General features: G+C 38.1%; 1 protein-coding gene and 1 long non-coding RNA gene across 6 annotated transcripts in view; both read right to left on the minus strand.

Annotated features, from left to right (window-relative positions):
- BABAM2 (BRISC and BRCA1 A complex member 2) overlaps positions 1 to 24,489 on the minus strand; it is a 160,340-nt gene that overhangs the window by 44,747 nt on the left and 91,104 nt on the right. The window lies entirely within an intron of this gene.
- LOC135297211 (uncharacterized) lies at positions 2,709 to 5,832 on the minus strand. The gene is made up of 3 exons (XR_010359254.1): positions 5,777 to 5,832; positions 5,194 to 5,287; positions 2,709 to 2,764 (listed from the first exon to the last, which is right to left on the minus strand). It is a non-coding gene; the product is annotated as an uncharacterized LOC135297211 (long non-coding RNA).

Below are 24,489 nucleotides of genomic sequence, written 5' to 3' on the forward strand. Positions count from 1 at the left end.
CCGTGGCTCACAGCAGACAGCTGGGCAGGCAGGCAGGCCAGCACTACTGATTGCCCTCTGGCACCTCCATGAGACCTCAAGGTACAGAATTAAGGAAAAGTCCAAGCAACAGAAATTATCAGTGCGGCTTTGAAGTGTACAGGTTAATTTAACTGGTGTCAACAGTATCACTCCATAAAATGGTACCAAAATTATGGTCACTCATTCTGACAACACAAAAGGGAAAAGTATAAAGCAATGTATTTCAAACTATTTGAAAGTATTAATATAGAATTGTTTTTCATAATATACTATTAACAGATTCAAAAAGAAAATATGAAAGTTCTGCAGGTTATAAAAAGAGTTTTAGCCTTGTCTTTAAGGAAAAAAAATCTGAAAAATGTTGCTTTTGTGTCACAACTTACTAAACTGATGCCTCCTTAGTTTTCCTGCAAAAAAATCACAAATAGTAATGTGTATTACAAATGTACTATACTCAGCTGGGGCAGATAATAATGAGCATCATAACAAATGACAGAAGAGCTGAATTTAGAGACAATTCTTATGATATCAAAAATAGAACTTTGGTGTATCCTTCCCCTTCCCTCCCAAAAGGTATTGCTTACTAGTATTAATTCCAATTTATAATATTAAATATTTTTACTAAATAACAATTAATTAAATAATATTTACAGGAAACAGATATAAGAAGCCCTGAATCAGTTGCTAGTTGCCTCACAGTTTAAAGAGGAGGGCATGGTTCCTGTCCCAAAGAACTTTCACAGTCTACTATTTCAAGCTACACTGCAGAGGGAGGAATTGAATGAGAAGGTAGGAAGCATGTGCATTGCAGAAAGGAGACTTAAACCTTTATCACTTACAATGTAGACAAATAATTTCCAAAGCATTTTGCTTATTTCTTAAAGGTTGGCAGCAAATTAAGAGAGACCTGAATGAGAAGTAAAAAAAGGTCAGAGAAGATTTTCACAGAGAATTCAATGCAATAAGGAAATAACAGCAAATAAAACTCCCAAACCACCAGGAAAAGTTGTAAGAAAGAAATCCAGACAAATAGAGCAGCAGCAAACATCACTGAACAGAAAAAGCAGATAAGATAAGCAACACAGGCAGATAAGTAATAAAGACAGCACTGTGCAGTCCTGTTTTGTTTTCATTTCCACAGAAGTTCAAAAAAGTACAAGAGAAAGACCATGTAGCCTAACCTCCTTCAATTTTCTTCTGCATAGATCTCAGAAAGAAAAGCAAATGTGAAAGAGGCTGGAGACTCATCACAACTATGACAAAACAAGATTTTGGGTGAAGAAAAAGTCAACTGTAACTGAATTGTTAAAAATTTCCACCCTGCAATGGTTTGAGATACCAACATACACCCAGGAATTTGTTTACAATAATGCACTCTCCCCATTTCTTCTTCTCATGAACTGTGAAGGAAGAAAGTTGAGTCTGTTATTCTTCAAACTTCTGCTCTTCAGAAAGGTATCTTTAATGGCATTACCTGTTTTGCTGATATATTTATAACTACCTAAACTGTGAATATATTAAGGGACTTCTAAGTAGCAAGTAAAATAATACTGGGCATTGGATCTTCTACTTCAAGGGAAAAATGTAATGACTTGGAAGAGCTGTGTCAAAGGAACTATAAGTGGTGTAGCAGGGAGACTGGAGCTTGGAATTACAAACTTTTGGAAAAACAAGAAAAAGAAAGAGAACACTGGACTGCTGGTAAGCTGTGAGCAGTATGCTCTACTGAAAGAAAAGCACTCCGTAAATTAACAAAAGAATCCTGGATTTATTTATTGTAAGGATCCCTGGAAATACCTCACTGCACTGAAGCCTGGGTGGTATGTTACACAGTGCTTCACAGCATTTAACACACTGATCTACTCTTTTATAATCCACTCTGCTTTAGTGATGAAGATCTTCCAAACAATTCAGTTGAACAGAATATTTATCACCAATCCATGTACATCTTATTATCCATCAATAAAGTGGATAACATAAATCAATAACTGCTCTAAGACAGTATCAGTTGCACGTACAAACATACACTGTATCTATCTGTAATTTCTGATGACTCTTACAGCATGCATTCAATAACATCCACTTTACTACACTGTGACTGTTCACATGGCAGGTAATTTTCCAATACTTGTACTAAATCCAGCTAACCAGCAGTGTCTATCACAAAGGAGGAAAATGACTCTCAAAACCTTATGACTCTATTGCCTTCCCTGCCTACTGTTCTTGCCTTTTTCTGAAGAACAACAGTCATTTCCTATAACTTGCAGCCCTTTATGTTTTGTGATTGCACTTGCTCATATTGTTCTTTATTTTATTTATGTTCCCTAATCTGCTTGCCAAATTACAGTAATTATCTCTTATTGTTAATCTTTTCCAATATTGCTTAATGCCTAACACTTCCAGTGACATAGTCATTTTGTAGAGCATTTATTTTTTGCCTCTGTGCTAAAACACTGCTGTGTTGTAAACTTCTCTCATATAGTTGTTTTTTTTTTTTTTCATTCTCCTTAGGCCATACAGTAATTCTAATTTGTGAATCTCATCTATCTGGAGAAATATTTTGTATGAAACATCCTGTCCTCTGTTTCATCAGCAGCACATTTAATTAGATTACATGAAGAACAAGAAATACATACTGAGAAGGCAAGAAAACTTGCAGAAAAATTTCAGAAATGAAATGAGAGTAACATGCTGGAAAACTTCTGGATGTGAAGTTGAGCATTTGGGTCATCGATAAGAATGCCTGAGGGAGACAGAAAGTTAAAGGAGAAAAATGTTTTTCTTTCATACATCTGGCTTCTGACACTGATTTCCATGTGTATGCAGCATGATTAAAAGGCATTCTTGCTCAGATCTTGAAATTGGCTTTATCTTATGTTCACAAATGATGTGGAATGCTACAAGTCTGGTCTGGTGCTCCTGCTAAATGCTCCAGCAGGCCGAGTGCACTCTGGTTTTATGTAAGCCAAATACACATGTGGACACAAGGCAAGAGAACATCAGTTTTTCATGTAAACACAGCCACTGTGGCTTGACAAGCTAATATGAACCATGTTAAACTCTTACTCATTTAACAAGGTGATATCAATCTGCTCAGACAGTTTTTACAGTCCCTTTCAGAGTCTTTACCACAGGAATTTGTGTAAGTCTGTTTTCTTCCCATGAATGCAAATAATTCAAAATTCATCCTAATATGTTCTCTTCAAAACAGAGGGGAGCAGAGCTATGGATCACATTGCACAAGGGCAGCCTTTGGTAGGTGGAAAGACTGAGAAAAATTCTCAGAAGAAAGCACTTGCATTTTGAAACTCCGGTCTTAGACAGAAGTAACAAAGGTTCCTTCTGTAGAAAGGCAGACATGGATCTACTTTTAAAATAGAAAAGGCATAAAATAAACCCACAGTCTTCATTGTGTTAAAACTGAAGCAGGGAAATCCCACAAGAAGCTGGAAATCTCATAATTTGTAAGTTAACAGGAGTGCATAAGTTGGTCAGAAGGTGAATACAGGTATTTGCAGGATTTTGTTTACACTGATGCCTGGATTTTGGTCATGGAGCACATTCATTATAGCATGTTCTGCAAGGCAAAGTCTGGAGCAAAAAAACCATTTTCACAAAGATTCCCCTTTTCCCAAAAGAGATAATGAACATTCATAGTGCACATACAGATATCAGTCAGGTCATTAGTCAAACATAGACACTTCTACCACCTAAACTGTCTTTAAAGCTGTCCCTCTTTCCCTTAGAAGCTGCAAATACTTACATGGCTACTGAAAGACAAAAATTCCACCTTATCACTTTTTAAGGATTTGATTAATATTACTTAACATTTAAGATGTTGAGTGGTAAGATATTAGGATGGCCTAAATGGCATCTGCAAGTAGATGTATTTACGAATAAATATCAGGTGCTTTGATAAACCAAGCTCTTTAGTTGAAGAATTACATTTTTAGAAATACTGTCTGCTTTTAAATAATTTCTGTTCTGTCACTTAGTAAGATTGAAATATTAAGATTCTACATCTTGAATTGCTTCCTAAATAAAGTATTCTCTTTTTGGAAATTATATTAAGGCTCTTGAGTCATATAGATATATAAAAAAGATAAGATGATTACCAAAAATAAAAGCATTGAAGCAGTACTACATGTCTTATTAAAATACCTTTTACCAAAAATGCAAAGTGTTTTAAGAACACATGATACAATTTGTGTATAGTGCTTCTACAGATTGCTTCAAATACATTAACGTACAATCCTTGATACAATTTCTGTCAGGGAATGAATATTACTGGATGTGAATAAAAGCTGAGCAGAACTCACAACTACTTCAGAAGTGGAGTACAACCAGAATTACTCAAGCAGGTCCTCAGCAAATTTCAAGGTGAAGTTTACTGTTGAGCCATTTCAGTTTATCCCAATTTCTGCCTTCCATCAACACATCACAGTGTCACCAAAAGTCCTTGGATACTACTCGCTCAGGCAGGTTAACTGTTTTCCCATTTTACAACATTCAAAGAAGGTGCTGCACGCTATCTATGCTTATTGATCTATAACCACAGAAGTACAAGATTTCAGACCAAGACAACTTCACAAGCTTTTTAATTGTGAAGATCTGTCACTCATGAAAAGTTATTTTTGAATTGATTAAAGAATGTAAAAAAATGAAACCTTCCATATTACTTAAATCTATAAATAGTGCTTTAGAATTCTAGTTTATCTGGGCAGAAATAGCTGATTTAGGGCTCCTGCCTGCTTAGGTTACTATTTTGTTGTGAAGACAGAAGTTCTCAGAAATCATATGCTCTTTGTTTTTTCTACTATTTCCTGTCTTCAACTTACAGGCCACTATTGGATGTATTAAAGTGAATTATAATGAATGTGCTAGCTTATGAAGATTTTAAGTCTGCTGAAGTTGGAGTAAAAAAGAAAAAAAACATAACTCTACAAAACAAAACAAAAAAAATACAGTTGTGAATTTGAATTTAAATTTAAACTTCCCTGCATATAGCCTGTATTCACTGGGCTTCCTTCTTGCAAAGACTGAAGGCTTTCCCTTTAGTAACTACTTCTATTATTAGTGTTTCTTTGGATGCTGATAGTTTTTAATTTCTTTAACAATCACAGTGGTCACGCTGACAACAAAGAAATCATCTCACGCTTTCAGATTTTTTACCTTTCACCAGGTGCTCAGGGTAATGATGCAATGCCAGGATACTATATATGCCCAGTTTCACTCCAGATTAAGAATCAGGCATAGGGTTTAACAGCTGTTTTGTGATACAAAGGAGGGAATGAGATTTGATCCTCTTTTACTGAGGTAAATTCTTATCCACCTTGGTTTAAAATAACAATATACTTAGATTAGGATTTGGATCTACTGTACCTAATGTATTTTTTTCGAGCTAAAAAAAAAAGCAATAGTAAGATGGGAGTCTTAGTATCATTAATCTGACTTCAGAAACAACAGCTGATCCAATAACTTCTCCTATTTTTTCCTTTCTCGTTTGATGGCTCAAACTTGGCATTTGTATAATACATTACACAATTTATTTATTTATTTATTTCAGTTACTACAGCCTTGGACACATAAATCCTTATCTGAATGCCTCCTTGATAAAATGAGATATTGCCTTTTTACCCCTATAACCACCTGCACCTCATACGTAAGCTCATAGACAAAATGTGTAATATTAAGTCAACATTTTCCCCCCCAAACCCCCAAAAGAATCACAATTTCAAAGTTTTGGTTCACACACCTGCAGTAATTTGATCCTCCTCTGCACACGTGCTATAACAACATAATGCTACCAACGTTAATGTCATACCAATACATGGACATGACCTAATAAAGGTTGATGAATTACTTCTTTATGAGTGTTATGTATGTAAACATCAGCTATATTATTCCACGAATGTAATCTCTGTATTTCTGTTATTCCTGACTACCTGCCAGTCAATGTTTACCCCTCTTTATTTGCTTGAATCAGAATCATTCACAGGAGAAGTAAGAAGGAAGTTGTTGAGTAGCACAGTAACAAAGTCTGGTTTCCAGTAGACTTCTACAATGTATCTGACTGACTTTTTACACAGGCTGTGTTAAAGCCACAGAACAGCAGGAGTTCAGTCCTTACAAACAGAGAAGCCACACTGGAAAGATGTCCTAAATGCCTTTGCCAAATGAAAAGCTTCAAATGCTGTTTATGCCTTGCAAGATATCAGAGAATGCATTCAGGAGAGGAATCTTGACTGAAGAGAGGCTTTTTTTTCACCTAATGTTTAATAAGGCATGAATTTTAATTGAAGCACTTTCCAAGATTACAATATTCATAATCTCTTTCTCCCACATTCTCTCTGTTCACTGAATACTGAAGTGAGCTTCAGCACTGTATTCAGCACTGAATACAGAGGGGCTTCAGCCTTTCCTTCAGGTGGCAGTAACAGTATCTTCCTCTTCTTAGTGGTCATATTCATGGGAATATAACAACTATGGGAATTTCCTATTTTTGAGACTCCTACCTCTCTGCATTTTTTTTTTCAAATTGATCACCAGGCTCAAAAACATTAGCAGGACAAAAATGACAGAAACCTGTACATACAGATAGCATGATCATATTAATTTTACAGAAAAAAAAATCAATTATCTTAGGAAGCCAGATTAAAAAATAACCCCAATTTCCCATCGCACAACATATCTAGGGAGGAACTGAAGTCCTTGGCAGAGGTAACCTGCAGGAAAACAGCCAAGACCTCAAGCTCTATCTATGCAGAAAATGATAGCAATTCCAAGAAACCCACCCACCCCAAACCAACCTCATTGATTAATGTGAAAGCTTAAAGAAAAAACTGAAAATCAACTGATTAAACTCACATTGCACATGTGACACTCAGACACTTCCTGAATAACAACAAGCATAGAAAATTCATCCCATTAGGTAAATAATTTGTCAAAACCACTGTTCCAAGAGCTTCTACAAATACCTTCTTAACCACAACCCCAGGAGTGTCAATACAATACTAGCAATCCACTTTTTTTACCATTAGTGCACACAGGTGTATACTCAAAGGAAAAGTTCAAAAAACGTTCTGTAAACCTGAGGTGTCAGAGAAAGGTATAATTTGACTCTGTCACAGAAAAAAAAATATTGATGCCTCTTGAGGGATGGAAACTGAATCACTAAGGGAAATATGTTAGTCCTAAGGAAGCTTCAAAACAGGACTCATTTGAAACAGCTATCTCATATGGAAAACCTCAGCCTGCAACTGAAATTTTTTTAAGTACAAGAAACAAAAGAAAAATATTTATAATGGAAAACATGAGGCAATCTCCAATTGCAGCAAATTTCAAAGGTTGTTCAATCTCCCAGCTCCCAGCTTTACTGGAAAGCAGGAGTTGCTTAATACCACTGAAAACATCTGACAAAGGCCTTTTCGTCTAAGTTTAGAGATATGACCTTTTTTTCTCTCAATAGTCCAGAGCAGGAATCTATTAATCTTTATAGTTTTGGACATGTGTATTTATGACTCTCTTCTTGGGCAGTACCAACAGGGTGTGAATTTTAAAAGATTCCACCAGCCAGTTGGCTTATACTTTTTTTTTAAATTTTAATTTTAAGCTGGGAATTTGTGTTAGAGAAAAGGCTCTAGAATTTCTGAAAGTTTCACAGTAAGTTTTCTAATCTTGCTTAGTGAGTAGGAAAAGAAGGTGAATGAATCAACACAAGGAAAATAACGGTCAAAATACCAGAAGGTGATGGAAACTTGCCTGTGTTTACTGAGTACAGCAGAAAATACGGAAGCTTTACCACCACTTCTTAAGTTAGAAAATATTTTTGTACTCTGCCCATCTCCTCCAGTTAGAATTTTAAAATCTAATGCAAAATGCATGTGTCAGGAAAGGTTCTGTAATTCCAGAAACCACTTCTTCTATTATCCAGCCTCAATGGATATAAAAAACGTACAAAGACAAACCTATTGGTGCACGACCTTGTTGCTCTTGTTTTTTCCACCATTTAACTTTTCAGAAAACTCTGGGCATATTTTTCTGTTCTTATACGTTGAAAAGGGGAAAAAAAATCAACCAGGAACCTGTTTTCAGTGGGTTCTGTTTATCAACATTTTCTAGCAAAAGCTACTCACCATTTGATTTGCTATTCATTTACAGTAAAACAGTTGCCTGTTATGCAAGGGCAGTCAGCTCTTGCAGGACAAAAGCCCTCCAGCACTGCAGTTTAAACTGTTTTCATTTGGTGAGTGCAGAGGATACTCCTGAATGTAGTTCTACATACTCTTTTTTTAAACTTTCCTTTAGTTTCTCATAAGGCTGGCTCAAAGACTGATCATCCCTTGTTGGAATCAATGAAGGTCATCTCAAGCTCCCTGCAGTACTGATGATGGATGTTATGAATAAAAAGTTATCTATTTTTTTTAAGATTGCAGAGTTAAAACAAGTTAGTCCAGTGCTGTTAAGTTAGCTTCACTGTTAAGAGTTCTTCTTCAATTACCTGTTAATGGTTGGTGATTAACCATTGTCACCCTGATGCTTGCCAGGGAGGGACACCGGGAAGGACCCTGCAGGTACCAGGAGAATGGGAGTGGCATCAGAGCTGGTATGCAGATGAGAAACGCATTGCACCAATTTTTGCAGTTTTCCGGGAAAACCCCTTAAAAACTTACGAGCCAACATGGAACTAAGTGACCTAAGTGATGTCTAAGGATGGGAGCATAGTCCAGTGCCTACTTGGATCCTTTCTGCTTCTCACCCTAACCTCAAAAGATGTTAACTAGAGAGACGACCCGGGGTGTTGGACCGAAAAGGCGGAATCTGCTCATCTCCCATGAGGACGGAATCCCCAGCTCTGCCTGCAGACCAGCGGACACAGCTGCATCACCCTCCTCCTCCGTGCCACTCCTGGGAGCAATGGTGGCGTGGGCACGACCTGTTGATTTCTCCCCACCTGAGTTGATTCTTTTTAATAAAGGCATTTAAAAGGAGAAAGATCTCCTGCCCATTTATTTCAATGGACATCACAAGCGAGAACTCAATGAGCACTTAACATTAGCAAACTGTAGCCCAAGAGCCACCTGTACCTGCAGAATCATCACCACTGGTTTTAAGCAGAGGAAAACTAAGGTTTTTTACTCAGATAAAACAAGGTCAAGGGAGGTGACTATGGAAATGACAAAGACATGATGAAAGCTGTTTTATTTTCCTGTGAGGACTTCCCTAAGTTTTAGGCAAATGGGTTCATTTCAGAGGCCCCCTCCCAGCATGTTTGTGTGCACAGGCACTGCGTAAAAGCTGCACTGATTCCTTTGCAGTTAGGGGTAGCCCTGTCTCTCACACCTACAGCAGCTCTTGGAAAGAGTCACTAAGAAGCCTAAGTAAATAATTACCTCTAACAGTGGGGTTAAGTTAGCAGGAGAGTTTACTAGTGACTTGTGCTGTTTAAAATGTTCGTAAATGACCTGACAAACCTGTGAGCTGCCAGGTGGCATTTCAGGGATGACAGGTTATTGAGGGTAGCCAAAATAAACTCCAGCCATGAAGAGTAATGAACAGGCTTTGAAGCAGAGGAACTGGATGACAGTAAGAAAGAGACTTAACACAGATGAGTATGAAGTGATACACAAAGAAAAAAACAACCTTAACCAAAAATGTAAAATGGGCACCAAAGCACTCAGCTGCTCCTGGGGTTATGATCAAAGTTCAGTTGAAATGTCAACTCAGCACAAAATAAAAAGTCAAAACAAAAAGAAGTATGGGATAATGAGGAAAGAAGTAGAAATTCATCTGCAGCACAACTCAGTCTGGAAACCAGAAAATGAGGACAGAAGACTGATTACTGTAACATGATGAGAGATGTTGAAAATGTGAATAAGACTGACTAGTTGCTGTCTCTTCCAATACAAGTGTAGTGGCCAGATTTACACCAAGCTAAAAGGAAAAGCTAGTTTCAAAACTAAAAGGAGGGATATCTTAATGCAAGATGCAGTGGAGCTATGAAATTCCCTGTTGCAATATGTGTGCAAAGGGTAGGCTGGACAGGTACACAAAAGAAAAATATTTCAGGATTACATAGGTATCAAATTTCCTCAGCCAACAATGGCTTAGGGCTGGGGAATTCTTGGGGCAAAATATCACATGTGCTAGCCCTGTTTCTATGAACTTTGTTATCATTTTGCACATCCATGTGATTTTCTAGCAGGGTGGCACACTTAGATGATACTGCAAGGCATTTACAGTGCAAAATTTTAATCACAAACATGTATCTCTCTATTTACATAAAAAAATTAAAAGTACTGTCATAGTATTATGTGATTAAAGTAGACACAAATCATTTAAATGATGGTGTTTGCTTAAAATTGCAGTAAAAGTAGTTGTTAGAGTAACCTGAACTAATGGGGAGAAAAAGGCAGAACTTTAGAATGGTTATGTTTTCTTTTCCCCCAGAGAAGGTTTTAAAGTGACTAATTTTGTGATCAGTAAAAGGTAGTATACCTTCAAAGAGTTTTAGATTTAATGAAACTAATGAAACATTCAAATAAATAAAGATCCTCTTCTGAGAACTTCAATAGCTCTGCAGAAATGACCTGACTTGTCTGACATGAACTCAGGCTGGGTGGAACATCTGGAAAAACACCCCATCTGAAGACGTAGGACCCTGCCCTCTTCTGCATGTACAAGTGATATGTCAAGGATCACGATGATTTTAAAAATGCACAGCTCTGCAAAACATACTGTGCTACCTTCCCCACCCCAGCTTAACATACAATCCCTCTGACAATATCAACAGTTGCCTAACATGACATTTCACATACCACCACGATTTGGATGGCATGTGCTTGAAAGAGAACTTGAAACACTAACACTTAATGTGATGAGGTTTAGGAGAAGATTGAAGGAAGTAAACTGAGAATGAAGATTACAAAATGGCTCTTTCATTCCTCTGTGGGGATGAAACAGTATGAACAAAACAACCAAACCCCAAATGCTATTTACTTTGGGAAACAGGGTATGTCAAACTTCTCAGAGTAGGTGGAGTCAAGTAAGGACACAATTAGCTTAAAGACACCACCAGCAAATTGCTGTACACAGTGATATCCCTGTGTACAGGTATGGCTAGCTGCAAGATGCCAAGGGAGGAGAACAAGCTGTCCTGGAAAGGAGGAGGGGGGGAATGCACCACTACACAAGCAAACCTCACCCCCTAAATATGGCTGTGATTTAGGGATGCACTTACACACTAGTGAAGATCCACTCACAGTCAAAACTGGAGTTTTGATTTAAGGCCTCTTACCTTTGTTACTGAACAAATTTTGTAATTAGCTAATGTTGCTGCTTGATTCTATTTGTGTGCTCTTTGTTTTTGAGCCACTGCAGTATAGAGATGTGGGTGATGAGACACAGCTACCTCTGTTTAATCTTTTTTTTTGACAGGCTTGGGAAGAGAAAGGGAAGACAAAGACAAGCATTGACTTGATACAATGTTCTTCTCCATTGTTTGGTGTTTGGGAGAGTTATAATGCAAACTTGATTATTGAGGTAATTTTACTAAAGGGAAGTGAGGTAAAAGTATTAGCAAGTGTAACTAGATGGTCCAATTTACTTCATGTAGCACATCTTGGTACTGAAATCCACAGTCCATGAAACAGCATTACATAAGACAGCAGCAACAAAACAATCTCATATGAGCCCTCCAAAATTAAGGTAAAAGCCCATGGAAAGTGCATCTAAGTATGGGAGATAAATTCAGTAGCTATGGTCAAATCAGTCCTTGGCTATTTCACTGGGAGTCCAAACAAGATTTGTCAGAATTACAGCATGGGAGAGATTACCAATACAAAGGTCTGTTGATGAGGAATTAAAAAACAGCCAACTCACTTCCAAACTATCATTCCATTTCTTTGCTACATCCAAATCAGATAACAATCAATCATTAACAGGTTTCCCACCCTTCCCTTTCTTACTAACTTGCCACCCCATAGCACTGTAAAAGGTCATTGAACTGATGCTAAGATACTGCCAATGTCCCAGCAGCCCAGCAGTAAGTTACCAGAAATTTCCTACTGTGAAAGAATACAGGTTGTATTTTTAAGCACAAACAAGTTTATGAAAACAAAGAAAACCAAAGGTTTAAAAAGAAGACACTTCAAGTTTACACTAAAGAAAGATCTGAAAGGTGGATGCTATTTGAGAATTGTGTAAGCTAGAGGCAAGGGGGGGTGTGTCACCATCTGAGACACTTCAGATTTGTAATTACAGTGGAATCCTGTGCTGAAAGGTGGAAGTGGTCAAGAAGAATGGAACTATCTCATCCTTTTATGAGAGGCAGATTTCCTGAAAAATTGTGTTTCTTGTTTTTAGCACCTGAGCTACACAAAGACACACTTCTGAAACATTAAGGAAACATAAATGATTTGCATTTCTGCTCTGACTGACCTGACTACCTGTGAGTAGCTTTTTGTTAGAAATTAGCAATTGCAACAGTATTACTGAAGAGGCTGGAGGTCATGGTTATATACATCACAAACTTTTCAAGTACTGCATACTAATATCTAGATTGTTCCTTGTAACTAAGTCACCACTTTCTATTCTTTAAGACTGCCAAACCTGTGACATGCAACTGTTACCAACTGATTTAGCACATCCATAAGTTTCTAATATGATTGGCATTGTACATAATTTCAGAGCATGAAAGACAAAATTGGTTGGGAAACATCTAATTTTCATCTTTCAACGTGACAATACATGAAAAATAGCATCTGAAATGCACAAATTTATTGCCTAAGTAAGTGACTTCAAAATCCATGTATTACTTGGGAAAAAAGAAAGACAGCCAGGTCTTTACATGCCAAACTTAGACTCCTATGGATTGTGTAACACCTGCTCCAAATTGCTCTCTCTTTGGAGATCTACTTTGGAAAGTGACCTATCTAAAGCTGTTGCCAGTACTTGGAAAAGGCCATCTAGCCTTCAAGGAATCATGCATTTATTTATTCAGTATCTAGTTCAGAACCTGAAGAGCATTGACTCAAACCTGGCCAGGACTAAAAGTAACTAATTGTAGCTCTTTGAGCCAAATGTTGGGAAAGGTTAAAACTTACGTCCATGGCCTGATTTCTCTAACTTTGCAAGAAGAGATATAAACAAAGTACATGTAAAAGCAAGGGGTGCCTGTGGAACAGTTGACTATACACTATTATTTATCAAGTCTCAGCATACATGTTTCATAATCCCAAAGATACAAAAATTATTTTCATTTAAAATTTCGTACTTTGCCTTGAAAATCCAGCACCATATTATCTGTCTACCAGGAAACACCCAGAATTGCCCAATTCTAATGAATAATCTGAACCTCAATGTAAATAACATTAAAGAGGAGCTGAAACACAGACAACTCAAAACCTGGATAATTAAAGAGCAAAAGCTCCTAATCGGGGAAAAAAATAACTATACTTCAAAAAAGTATTTCTATTAGTTAAAAGAACAAGATATAGTTTATAGTTTGTCTTTTAAAAATTTGTAACTTTATTTAGTTTTGTCGAAAAAAAAACCCAAGCCCAAGTCTTTCCCTCCTTGTTTTACTTTGTATACTGCTTTCCCTTTTTCATGTTACTAAAGCTAGACAACTGAAAGAGATATTTCTTCCCCAACAGTTAATTCAAACAGATCATTTGCATATTTTCTACATAAAACAGTTTAAAATAGCCACAGTTCTGACAGTCATTGTGACTGGTATCCTAATCAAGGTGTATGTCTCCTCAGCATCAGGACTGCCCAGACACTGCAGTAACTTCAAAGGACCAAATTACTTCCCAAGAGATACTTCTCTTTTTCCTTCCAGAAGATTTAATTTTCTTACTGCATGTACAAAATTATAAACTGAACTTATCAAGGCCTACTGCAGTATTCTGAGAACTGAATTTATGCCATGTTACAAGTATAAGAAATGACAAATAAGGTATATCACAGGACCATAGCATGGGCTGGACGGGACTTCAAAGATCACCTAGTTCCAACCCCTCTGCCATGGACAGCCAGGGACACCTTCTACTAGACCAGGTTGCTCAGAGCCCCATCCAACCTGACCTTGAACACTTCCAGTGATGGGGCATCCACACTTCCCTGGGCAACCTGTTCTACACCCTCACTGTAAAGGGAGTTCAAAATGCCTTGAACGTCATCACCTGAATTTCAGAACTACTTTCCCAAAAGCTCCCTGTGAGTTCCTGCAACACAGCTTTACCTTCCCAAGTCTTAGCTATTTTTGTAACTCTAAGACAACTACAGAAAAGCACAGAAAAGCAAATTTTAAGTCACAGATAGATTTTTCACAGGCATTCAATTTCATGGTACAACCCAAAACATAGATCCCACTACGCATTATATACTACCTGAGCTTTTTGAAAAGTTATGATAAAGGAAAAATTTGAAGTCATTCCCCCAGCAACACATAACAAAACCCATTACTTTCCCTGTAGAGCACTGATTTTGTGATTAAATAAATTTATACAAAAACCTTTTGTCTTGGTTTGACACCTTTTTATGGCAATATCCAAGTGATAAGAAAACCAATTCTACTTCGTCCTCCATTCCACGTGTGAATGAACACACTGACTGGAAAATTTCCTCAAACTAACTATTCCTTATTTCCAAAGAAAGGCATTTAGAGAGCCTGAAAATGCCACACAAGCAAAAATGACAGAGCATTTAAAAAGAAATCCCCATTGTCAATATACTGGAAATTATCTCTGAATCATCACTGCCCTTCAGGCTTCCAGATACCCTCTTTAACCTGCCTTAGCAGAATTTGGATCTGTCAAACCTGAAACAATTCTCCTTTTGTCCTTTAGGATTGAAGAGCTATCCATCTATCTATTTGCTGGTATAATAAAACCAAAATCTGGGTTGAGAAACCACAAGATCAACTGTAAAATATTACTATGGTGGCTAACAACAGTTTCTATATTATTAATCCAATCAGACAGGTCTATGCCTGTCATCTTTGCCCAGATTTGAACTCCTGTTGCCCAAGAGAATAGAAATTGGTAATGCAGGAAGAAATGCTTAACTGTACAGTATTATTTGCTTGTGGCTCAGCAAGCACTTAACCACATATGTGAAGCTCTGCCAAGATGTCCTCCTACAACAAAAGAACTTAAGGGAAAAAAAAGAGAGAACACAAACACAATCAGTAGTTGGCAGATTTTGGGTGGAACACTATTTACCTACTACTTGCTCTTAAAATAGAACCCAGTATTTTTACAGGTTTTAAGGACTGAATTAAATTAAAAGGTATTTTTTGCCTACCTGAAGATACAATTTTAATCAGCTTGCCAACTCCATTATCCTATTTATCACTAGGTTAGTGAGATACACTGGTGGGGTTGAAGCTCAAAAACATACCAAATTATTAAAAAAGATCTTTTTCATGGTGGGAAAAAAGTACTTCTACACATACTGATTTTTTACATTTCTATTTCTTTAGAGGACATAGCACAAATAACACCAGTGGAGATGCTAGAGGAATCTGTATCAGTGCACCTAAGTGTGGATAGCCTCAAGATACCCTATAAAGTTAAGGCAGGGCAGTAATTGAGGACAGCAGCTGAGCAAACATTTTGCATTCAAAAAATTGACTATAAAAGAAAGAAGACATTTCTAAGTCTAGCAACATTTATCTGGTAGAGACTGAGATTATGAGAGGGAGTCTGTATTTTCTTCTAGTTTCCCAATCATGAAATCTTTCTGACACACATGGATACATTCACACATCCTGACAGCATTTGGTACTGTTTTATCCCAGAAGGGTACCTAGAAGATAAGCACATTAAAGTTTGCAAAAACAGAAAACAGATATAGAGATTAAAAGACATTAAAACATTTTATCAGTAGAATAGCACTAAGGAAATTGTGTATACTGTATCCCTTACATATTTTCAAATCAAGCCTGGATAAAACTCCTGAACATTTAACAAAAAAATCCTTTCTGGTACTGTGGTAATTGAGACATGCAAGGGATGGCTTGTTGTCAAAAATAAGAAAAACAAAATGCATTTTAGACACGAGCCACCATTGTCAATTTGACCACGTCAGAAACTTGAGTTCTCCTTTAGCCCCCAAAGAATGGTGAGAGAACAGTGCAGAAAACTTTCCCACAAATTTTGTCAGTTTCCTTCTGTGGCTTCAGAAAATAACTTCATGGCACCATGAATTAAAGGGGTATGCACGTGCAGTACAAACATCACCTGCCCAAGAAAACTGCAGAAGAATAAAAGAATATGCACACACATAAAAATGAAAAAAGCCATCCCAACCATATCCTTTAACAGGTCACTTGTACAAAAGACACTGCTGCTAGCACAGTGTGCTTACAAACCCTCTACACCCCTACATTCCTGACTTGAAAGGGAGTCAGCTGTAGGACCTTGTTAGATATTAATTAACAAAAACAGGGAGTTGCCTTGGTGAAAAGTAAACAACATTCCAGTTGCAGAGTCTGATGTAACATGGGTGGTTGCATATAGACTCTACCATTAAACTATTAAACAAAATGCTGAACAGATTGGTGGATGAACAAAAATAGAATGCTAGACTTCCACAGCATTAGTATAACAAACAAAATCAGGATAAATCTACCCTTTTTCTAACATTTTAAGTGTACTCAGTTGTATGTGTAAAGTACTCAGTAATGCCAGTTGCATTGCCAGGATCATTCACTGCTAATGACTAGTGTTCTATTTCAGGGTATTTATTTACTTTTTTTCAAATTCTGCTATAGTATATGAAATTATGAAAGGAAAATACAAATTAGCATCTGTGTATTGAAAAGGCAACTTGAAGGTTTCAGTACACAGAGCCAAAAAAAATAAAGTAAAAGAGATTTCTCAGTATTATGTGCCTTGGAGTTGCAAGGCATAACACCACCCATAACACTGACCCAAATTCTTCAACATTTGGTCCCACGCACTGCTCTAATTTATGTCATGCACCAGCTAGTCCAAAAGGACTATGCATTTGTGATACTTGTCAGAATGCAGAAAACTTATGCCCTTGTTCCTCATGCTATCCCTTCACTGTGACAGCAGTAAGAGAAAAACGCAATTTAACTTTCTACCAGCTCATCATGACCTCTGGCCAGAACAAATCCTGGAGAGCAATATGTCCTTGAGAACTCACCCCTCCCTGCTGCTGGAGGAGCATGGTGAGACTAACCAAAAAAGCCTTTGCTTCCACACTGCAGTACATGGCATACTGCTAATGAGTTTGTGCAATACTGCTACGACCAACTGCACAGCTTCAGTCCCAAGTGACATTTCTGTTCCAAGGACTGGGACTACGGAGGCCTTGGGAGTCTCAGACTGGACTTTCAGAAGAGGTCCCCCTCTAAGGAGGGTGGCAGAGCAGCAGACTGGTTCCTCGGGGAGCCTGTAGGCTCTGGAAGGTGCTCAAGACATGGACAGACACTGCAACACAAAACCTGAGCTGTGGCAGTGCCATGCCAAGCAGGAAGCTGGCCTAGATGATTCAGAGTTCCTTTGCAATAAAGAGCTCTATAAGTCTGGTGTGAGAACTACCACTTATTTGCTGCAAAATAATTTTCTACAAAACCACTCCAGCTATCCTGGGTTAAGGCACTTGATGTATTTTACGAATTGATGTTACCTCCAAAATTTTAATGCAATACTATGAAAAGACAGTAAAGAAATTCATAGTAGTGAGAAATATAATATTTTTAATGCTGAGACATGTAGTCTAAATAGAATACTGTCACAGAGGGGAAGAAAGGTTTTTTCAATTATATGTAAATAAATACAATATAATGAAATGTTTTTGCTTTCACTGTTGCATAAGAATCCTGAAGGCGTCTCTCCTTTTATAAATGGAAACAATTAATTCTGAAGAGAAATAATGTTTAAAAAATGTAAAATAAAGAGTTTAAAAAACTAATGTTAAAATGCTTTAAAATTAAGAACAACAAAGGCACTGGAATTGTAGACAACACTAAATTATTGTTCTGGACATGCAGTGATTCTCTGTATCTATTACAGAGAATATATTACACTATTAAAAAGGCTGTTAGGTTTTTATAGATCAAATGTTACCTAAACTTTCATAAGACTTGCTTTGTTAGGATGTACATTCATCATTCAACTCCCCTTGCAGTTTCTATGTGAACTGCAGGAAAAACTGCTACCTGGCATGCAAAAAACAGAGCCTCATGTCTCGAAAACAAAACAAATTTTTCAGAGATGTGTGCAGTGCTGAAAAGAAACAGCCAAAAGAGAAACCAGAAAATAGAGATGGAATGTAAAGAAATGGAAGGCAGTATGAGAAACCTAAGTGATAGGTAAACGAACAAAAACAAGAGTACCGATTTAAAACAACAGGATTTGAGGAGGTAGAAAGCAAGTTACACATTCATTACAGGCACAAAAGAAACACAACGTTTGAGCCATGGAACAAATTAGGAGGATCACTACATAATTACACATACATGTCATCTAACTATCTTCCTATTACAGAGCAAAAGAAAAAAAAATCTGGGAAGTCGACCAAAAACATGACCTGAAGGAACTACCTCTACTGAATGTCCCAGAAAGCTCTGCCTGCGTGGAGAGGTCTAGGGGAGAGCAGTGGGCACACACAGCTTCCCAGGACAGACAGAGGTTGCACAACTGTTTGGGTCAATATCAAAGGCAACCTCGAAGAAAGGAAAAGGAAAGCAAGCAACTGAGAAGCAGAACTGCTTCGCACGCAGTACTTAACATATGGAATAAACAGTACTGAGGCAACACAAGGGAACAATTAGTCTGAACGGTTTTGTAAATATCTTGGACAAATACCAGAAGAGAAGAATACTGAGGAAGACACTGACTAATTCAGGGGAGGGAAGGGGCCTCGATGGCTTTTCTGGCCTCCCTCTGTCCTTACATGCCCTGTATTTATATTTGAACACTTGCATTACCCAGCATATAGGCTATTTAAGGTCAGGAAAGCATTGCAGTAGCGCAGCTGCCTCCAGCAAGTAGTGCTTGACATCACTAAACCACACAGAAGAGCACAGCCCTTTCATTGGCTTCAACAGCAAATATCTGCAAGCAGAATTGTTTCGCTCTATTTGTACAGGTTTTTCCATTGCACTGTGGTGTCTGCAACTTCAGTACTAACAGAGTTTTGTCCACTGAAATTGTTAAACAGATGAAGTTTCTTCTCCATGTATTTTTAGTGGCCCCTGACCAGAAACCAGCCCAAAGAATTTAGTTTTAAAACCCAACTAAAAAGAATCTACACTTTCATCATCTTAATTTTCAGTCCTTGCAAAATTTAACTTGTCTTCTTCCATGGGTTGACACGTACTGCATGCACATACTAAATATCACATACAAGATCTCTCATTTAAATTCTGTAATATTCTTTGTTGACACACAAGTATGTTTTTCCAAACTATACATAAAAAGAGTTCCATTTATTAACACAATGGCCATATGATTTGTTGCCTGTAGTCAGCACTTTCATTCAAACATATCTGAAGTTTAGTATTGTTAGAGGATGCCTGTGCCAGGTTCAAAATTAAAAAAATCCTTGTGATTTTTTAAAGGGGACTCGTCAGAGTAAAGCTCCTAGGAAAGAAGTTCACAATATTCTTGAAGGGGAATCTGTTACCTAGGAAAAGACTATTCAATTAAAAAGACTCACTCTTGACAATGTATAAAATACATTTTCTACAGGTAGGTCCAGTCACAATCAGCCAAACAGCTTGTAGTAGTTAAGTAGCAGGACAGACTGTGACTGTCTCGTATGCCTTAAATAAAATAAGCAATACAATGAACCACATTCTTAACAATAATTAGGGAAAAGGAAACCCCCAGGAATTCTGTAGTCACATTCTAAAAATCAGCTACATAATTTATTTTGGGAAAATGGCATCTTCCTACAATGGATAGTTAAGGAGGTATTAATGTTCTTTTCAAGAAGGCATCAAGTTTAAAATGCCCCTGATTATTTGCAAGAAAGATGGAAGAAAGAAAGCAAAGGAAATCAAGAGGTGATACCCAGTAGTACTGTGGGGTCAAGAAGTGTATGGGAAAAAGGTAAGTTGGCAGGGAAACCACCCTTCTGGTAACGTCAAAGAGTGCACTACAATCTTTTATCACACAAACAGTGGGGCCAAGACCCCTCCCCTTATATTCTCTCTCCTGCCTATCAGATTCCCCACACTTCTCAATTTCTCTGCCACACTCCTCAATTCATGCTCCCTGTACTGCCACATTCCCTCCTGGAACATCAGTAACAGGCATGTGGTTCCTAACAGGTACTACCAGCTCTCACCAATGGGGGGATGGGGGACAGAGGGAGAAGACAACAGAGACCATCAGACTGCGGCTTTCGCACACAACTAGGTCTGTGTTCACACTTGTCACGGGTTGTATCTGCAAATCCTAACTTTTCACGTTCCAGTGGTCAGAGATTTGTACCAATTGAATATGGCCATTTGGAAGCAAGCATTAAACAGTAGCTGAAGTTTTGTTAATTGTTTAAAATAATAAAATAGAAAAAGTCTGAAGACAGAACACTAATATGCAGAACTCAATCAGAATTAAGTTCTCTGAAAACAAATTGTTTAATCACCATATTCAGAAAGCAAATTCCATATCCCAAATATGCAAAATCAATTTCAAGAAAGCATACTTTGTTAAGATACCACGTTATGTAGTGGTGGGTTTGCATTTACATCAAGAACTGGGAAAAATACCCACGCAGCAACAAAAATGGGTTCAAAGTGTACTTCAGGAAATCTGAGTTTTCATAACTGTTGAATAAATGTGCCTTTCCATACCCACTGCATTTTCTGCCAAGATTCTAATTATCTCATTTAACTACTGGTTGACAGTTTTGGTAATTATTACCCAGTAAGAATGAATACAGTAGAACAACTAAATCTCAGCTCTGATCTGAAAGAAAAACCTTCCATGACCTGCTCATGCCGCTTTCCATCCTTTGCCAGCAGACATGGTGAACCAAGGAGGTCCCACTTGACTGGACATCAGCAAATGTAATGACCAACTATAAGAAGGATCAGAAGCAGGATCTGGGCAACTACAGGCCTATTAGCCTTGTGCTGGGAAAGGTCATGGAGCAGATTATCTTGTGTCACCACATGGCATGTGCAGGACCATCAGGGGATCAGGCACAACCAGCACGGGTTTATGAAAGGTGGTCCTGCTTGATCAACTTGGTTTCCTTCTGTGACAGGGTGACTCATTAAGTGGATGAGGAAAAGGCTCCAGATGTTGTCACTGACAAGCCTTTGACATCACTTCTTACCAAATTCTCCTGGAGGTGCTAGCAGCCCATGGCTTGGACAGGTGACTCTTCACTGGGTAAAAAACTGGCTGGATGGCTGGGCCCAGAGAATAGTGGTGAATTGAGTTAATCCAGCTGGCCAATGGTGAGGTCCCCCAGGGCTCAGAACTGGGGCCAGTCCAGTTAAAAATTTTTACTGATGATCTGGACGAGGGGATCAATTGACCCTTTTGAACTTTCAGATGACACCAAGTTGCGTGGGAGTGCTGATCTGTTGTAGGGCAGGAAGGGTCTGTAGGGCGATCTGGAGGATCGATGGGCTGGCCAGTATGAGGTTCAAGAAAGTGGGACAGTAACTGCTGGGTCCTGCACTTGGCTCACAATAGCCTTTTGCAACACTAGAGACTTGGGGAATTGTATCTGAAAAGCTGTCCAGTGGAAAAGGACCTGGGGGTGCTGGTCAATAGCAGCTGGACATGACCCCGTGTGTGTCCAGGTGGTGAAGAAGGCCAATGACATCCTGGTCTATATCAGAAATAGTGTGGCCAGCAGGACCAGGGCAGTGATTGTCCCTCTGTACTCAGCACTGGTGGGGCCACACCTCGAGTGCTGTGGCCAGTTTTGGGTCACTCACTACAAGAAGAACACTGAGGCGCTGGAGCAAGTCCTGAGAAGAGCAATGGGCTGGTGAAGGGTTTGTAGCACAAGTCCTGTGAGGAGAAGCTGAGGGAGCTGAATTGGTTTAACTTAGAGAGAAGGAGGCTCAGGAGAGACCTTATCTCGCTCTCCAACTACCTGAAAGCAGGATGTAGCCAGGTGGAATCAGCCTCTTCTTGCAAAGAACAGGTGGTAGGAGAAAAGGAAAATGCCTCAAGTTGCACCAGGGGAAGTTTAGATTGGATATTAGAAAAATTTTCTTCACCTAAAGGATTGCCAAACACTGGAATAGGCTGCCCAGAGAACGGGTGCAGTCACCACCCCTGGAGGAATTTAAAAGATGTGCAGATGTGATACTTAGGAACATGGTGGACTTGGCAGTGTTGAGTTTACGTTTGAACGCGATGATCTCAAAGATATTTTTCTATGATTAGATTTACTGATAAATTACCAGAGCCTCAAACTTGTCAGGCAATTTTAAAATTTGAGGCTGTCAGTAACTTTGAAGCACTTTTCCTCTATAAGAGCAATTTAACTCCAAAGAGGCAGTCTTTGGAATTAAGTCTGTTTAACAACAGAGAAACTACTGCTTCAATTGTGATTTCCAACGATCTAACTTTGTATCTAACGGTTGCTTTTTTTTTTAAAGCAGAATTTAATACCAGGATGTTATCAATGAAAGGAAAAATAAATTAGCCCCAGAAAAATGCCAAATTTCCCTACATATGAATTTTACTTGAACCCGATTTTTCCATTGCATTTTGAAGAAACACCTAGTCAGTAATTATTTAGGTTAACATTTAACCCAGTTATCAGACCCTATTACTGCCATACTAAATGCCACACAATAAAAAGATGACTCCTGCGACAAATTTCTTTCGTCAGCCTAATTAATGTTACAGAAAATATCTCAAGGAGTTCAAACAGTCCATACCATTGGTCCAGAGTTCTTTAGGACCATTTTCTGAAATGAATTTCAGTATCAAAATAAACACAAACTATGAAAGTAATTTAAAAAATAACCCCTACTGCAGATAGAGAGGAAGATTTCAAAAATACTAAGTACTGGCCTAGCTAGTAATGAAGATGACCTTCAATACTGTTGCCAGGATTAGTTTTGACTAATTAGAAGTGCTTTTGACAATTTCACTGTACAAAAATACAAGTCTAAACATATGGGCAACAGTCAAGAATCAAGAACACCTTAATGAATAATGTCTGATGTCCCCCACAAAAAATTACTTTGTTCCCTTTTTCCTTCATTGTCACTTTTTGTAGGTGGATAAACATGCCTAGAGACAGTGCTATCACAATAAAACCCTGAGGAAGATATTTTAGTTGAGAACAGATTTATAATGACACTTAGAAATTCCTGTGTTGAAACACGAATTATTACAAGGAAAGGTGGCATACTCATAGTACATGACAACTAACATGATGCAGAGTAGAATGTTTAATTAGGGTAGCCTGAAATAAATTACATGTGCACAAGTGAAAAAGGGCAACAAATTAATGGAGAGATTCAATCTAAAGGAATGAAATGGGGTAAAAATTTGTGAAATTTCTGTAGACCATTCTACCCTAGTGAGAAGTATGAAGAGGGAGTTGAGGAGGGCTGTGTTGAATAACATTTTCATTTTCTTTTGTGATCTTTTACTAAGGAATTTTTTGTATGTGTATTTCAACCATACAAGAAAATAATTTAAGTGATAAAGTGCCTGATATATAATGTAAAAACACTCCCTCCACCATCACATTACAGAGCCTTGAACATACAGGCTGACACTCAGAGCTTGAGAAAACCTCCAGAAGACACAAACTCTTCCCAATATTCAGCTTTAAGGTTTGCTCTGAGACTTGAGGCAAACTGAACTCTGCATTCCCACAAAAGACACGTCAGACCAAAAACTGTCCCATATCTCCTATATAGGGAAACTGGTACCTCATTACCTAGCAACAAAATTGGTCCCACTGAACTGCCTCAAGTATTTCATACCTCGACAAATAGGTCTAATTGCTTAGTCTCTTAACTGACTTAAAAATCTCACTAACTGAGCCATTTAAAGACAGCATTAACATATCCAGCATTAAAGCACCATTTAGATGATGGACACATAATCTTAGCTCTCCTACAACTATTTTCACTAATTGCTCTACAGCAGCTTCAGAGGGAAGAAAAAAAAAAGAACAATCAGTACAGTTGAACACCTGGAATAGAAGTACAAGTCAATCTGCTTTGACTGCCAGTCCCAGTCTGTCCTGATCTCTTCTGAAGCTGTCAACATGCCATCAAAAGTTGGTGCAAAACAGATTATTTTTTGGACACAAGAAGAGTACAAAGCAGCACCAGGTTGGCAATCAGGTTATGGTAATGGCTAGAGTTTCTGAAGCCTTGGCTGACGGGGGCATGGCACATACACCAGGCAGGTAAATATGTCTGATACACTGGCCAGGCACTGACCAAACAAAGCCTAATGGAACAGGAAGCTCTGCAAAGCAACTACA

This window comes from Passer domesticus, chromosome 3, assembly GCF_036417665.1.
Source record: "Passer domesticus isolate bPasDom1 chromosome 3, bPasDom1.hap1, whole genome shotgun sequence".
NCBI classification, from domain to species: Eukaryota; Metazoa; Chordata; class Aves; order Passeriformes; family Passeridae; genus Passer; species Passer domesticus.